This window comes from Nannospalax galili, unplaced genomic scaffold (assembly GCF_000622305.1).
Source record: "Nannospalax galili isolate Female #2095 unplaced genomic scaffold, S.galili_v1.0 scaffold329, whole genome shotgun sequence".
Classification (NCBI taxonomy): Eukaryota; Metazoa; Chordata; class Mammalia; order Rodentia; family Spalacidae; genus Nannospalax; species Nannospalax galili.
Genome location: NW_008360321.1, coordinates 25,822 through 29,772, shown reverse-complemented (window position 1 = coordinate 29,772; position 3,951 = coordinate 25,822).

The window sequence follows — 3,951 nt, the reverse complement described above, 5'->3', positions numbered from 1 at the left end:
GGAACTTGCTATGTAGACCAGGCTGGCCTTGAACTCACAGAGATCTGCCTGCCTGTGCCTACCAAGTGCTGGGACTAAAGGTGTGTGCCACCATGCCCAGCCTATTTTCTCATTCTTTATCCATTGCCTTTCTGTTTCACTATGATTTTTTAGCTCTCCCGCCATTTTTTTGGTAAAATTATTATTTATTCATTGTTCAGAATGATGGGTTTTACTATATATTCATATATATGTAGCATGATGAGTGGAAGCCTAACTATTAAGTTAAATCTGTGTATATCTTCAAAACTGGGAATTTTTATTTAAGGCACATTTCTAGAGAAGTCATGAGTTGATAAACACTTTCCCATTGATGTGAGAAAAGCATTAGATATGGCGACCTTTAGGACAACTTACGGTGTCTAAATCAGAATCTATCTCTAATACAGGTGTGCCCAGGAGTGACAAGATGAACTACATTCCTCCCTGTCCGTTGAAGGCAGTGGAGCTTGGAATTCTCTACCATAATAATAGTCTCTGGTTTTGCTTGCACATACATACACAAATGAGTCAATGATCAAATCCATGATGGCAAAAATGCACATTGTGCTGGATGGTCAATGGCATCAACTCTACTGAAGTTCCATATGTTTTGCTTATGATCGGTTTGGAGGAATTTCTGAGATATCTTCCCTGACAGGTTGTTACTGTACAGTAGCTACTCAGATTGAATCAAACAGCTCTATTGAATTCATGGTTAAGATGTGACTGTTCATGGTAGGTGAATAGGTAATCATAAATGTAGGGGAATTATTGTGAAGAGGAAGAACTGAACAAACAATACTTATTTAAAAACTCTTAATGATCTTACCCCAATATGGAGCCTTTCGACTCCTTGTATTTCTCCTTAGTCTATAAAAAGCTCAGTATGGAGGAACTAGGCTGAGCTGCTGAACCATAGCTAAACCCACTCATGGTCCATGCCATTTGCCATGCCTCCCATCCTGCCACCTGCCCTGTGTCCTCCTCCGCCTCCTTTTGGGTTTCGATGCTTGGCTCTCTGCTGAGCTGGGCTTCCTGGCTTCTCCTCCCTCAGTCCCTTATCACCTTTGCTGTCCTGTGTAGTGATTTGGTGAAAGAAATAGCATTTTTGTCTCCCTTTCCTTCCCTATCCCCCATACCACATATGAGTTTTGAGTTTTATTATTGCAATAAAAGTGCTTAATGCTGGGAAAAAAAAAAACTCAATGCTTCTGAGGCATGTATCACTAAAGATCTATAAATATGCCTTTTCCTCATTATGTGAATACCACAGAGTATATTTACACAAATTTTAGGTCAGAGACTATAAAAACCTCTTGATACATACAATCAAAATATAAACTATAGATGTATAACACACCTGATGGAAAACTCACCACATGCTGTTTTGCAGTAAACTTTCTTTTATATAAATAGAACTGTAACTTAAATAACGATGAAGAATATATTATTGCAAATATACAAGCCAAATGCGGTTGCTTACTGTCTTTATCAAGCGCTGAGAATTAGGGCTAGAGATATAGCTCAGTGGTTAAAAGCAAGTTTTGTTCTTGCAGAGTACCTGAGTTTGATCCCAACCACCCAGCTGGGCAACTCATCCATCTATAACACCAGGTCTTGAGGTATCAAACATCTTTGTCCTCTGCAGTCACCTGTACACACACACACACACACACACACACACACACACACACACACACATACACAGGCACACACACACACACACAATTGCAAATAATAAAAATAAATCTTTAAAAACTGTGAAGATTCACTTGTAGCAGATGGTGATTAACACAGAGACCCAAGACTGGTCGGTGTGCAGAGAATAAGAGACTATGGAGTGCTCTGCCCTAGATGGGGCACCCACATCACTCCCTGTGTTCCCAAGGCTCAGGGATCATTGCAGAAGAGGGGATGAAAAGACTGTAAGAGCGAGAGGTGGTAGGTGAATAGAAGGAAAATGTGTCATCTGGATATCATAGAGTAGTTGCACATACGATTCCATAGGTGCTTATGACAGCATGCACAAAACGTGGGCAAATCCAAGCCAGGCAGGTATCCAGCATGGATGGGGCAGGTGGGCAGGAACCCCCAGCTCAGGATCTATTGGCAATTGATAGATGCTGGAGAGACAGTTTTCCTTACTGATGTGATACCTAGTATGTTGACCAGACTCCCAGGGGTAGATCCATACCCAACAGCATGTAGGAAACACAGGTTAGACTTGATAGGTCTTTAATAAAAGACAAATTATAATAGAGGACATGAAGTTAGAGGTTGGGGTGGTAGAAAGGTTGGGGTGAAGAGAGGGAGAGGGATCTGAATGTGATCAAAATACAATGTATGAAATTTTTGAATCAATAAAAATATATTTAAAAAAACTTTTATTGAATTTTTATGTATTTCATACATAAAAGGAAAGTGTTCATACTGGAGTGCATACATTCTGTCATTTGTATCAAGGCCTATTATGTAAAGTTAGTGTCCTGAGATGTCCCTAGTGCAAGTTCATCCACCGGGGTTTAGTCAGCCTATCTAGAGCCTTTCCCTTTAAGAATCTGTAATCAGTTGCCAATAATTCTTTGATAAGAGTGGGGCTTGCTGTTCATTTCCAAAGTTCTGTACTGGATTTTTGTCTGCTTAAGTTTGCATGGGTCTTGTGCATGCTGAAACCATTGCTGTAGGTTTGTATGAGAAGGGTCTCAGGCACCTGTAGGACTATTTCCATATGGTCATGTACCTCCTCCCTAGCTCTTACAATCTTTCTGCCTCCTCTTTTGCAATGGGCCCTGAGCCCTGGGTAGATGGACCTCATAGGAGACCTGTCCAAGGAACAATACTCTGCAGACTCTTATTCTCTTGTGTTTTGCCCATTTTTAGCCTTTTGTGTTCCTGGCCCTCTGTTGCCTGAGGGACCTTCATTGATGAAAACTGAAAGATGCATCAGTGTTCTCTTCATCCCTTGTTCTATGTTCCATGAGTCTTAGGTAATAAATTTTTTTTTAAAGTGTTAGGAATAATTGCATACTCTGTATTTTAATAGAAAGCTCAGTGTTTCTATTTATACTAAAAATCACCATAAATGTTTGAGCAATGCATTGTATTTCAATTTACAATGGCTATGCTGCATTAGCTGATGGAAGACTCTCCATTATGATCATATGTTACTACCATCAATTCTGAGGTCCATCATTGGCTGAAATGCTGTTATGAGGAGCTTGACCATGGTTGTTACTGTCTCCATCTTATAGTTAATGATACTGAGCATTACAGAGGAGAAATGCATTAAAATCTACAAAAGTAGATTTACTGACTTTTCATTTTAATATGCTTTAGTTTCCGTTCTGTCTGTGTTATTTATGTGCATGTGTTCATGTGGACATGTGTGATCTTAGTAAATGGCAGTGATATGTTGGGTCAAAGGAATCTGATCAATGATGCTCTATCCCAGCTTCATGAGAAGTGGGTCATAGCAAAGAATTGGACATTGAAAACTGGTGGCTTGAGTGATGTTTGTGACTAATTGTACAACGTGAGTCAAAAGAAACACATGAGACTCTTTGGAAACACTCTTCTCAATGCCTGGACTCAGCTTCACACTGTTCTATAACTTTCCTAAATTGCAAGCTCTCTTTAGAAAACAAAATCTTTTCTTGTAAAAGTTTACTGTGTGGCATTTTTTTGTTTCATTTTTATGTTTGTCCAATTTATTTTTTATTGATTAAAGTTGTTGTCCTAGTTTGTTTCTTCACTGCTGTGACAAAACACTCTGACCAGTACCAACTTGGGGAGGAAAGGGTTTATTTGTCTTACATCTCCCAGGTCGCACACAGTTCATCGGGGAGCCCAAAGTAGGAACTCAGGGCAGGAACCTGTAGGCAGGAGCTGGAGCACAGGCCATGGAGGAACGCTGCTTACAGGCTTGCTCTC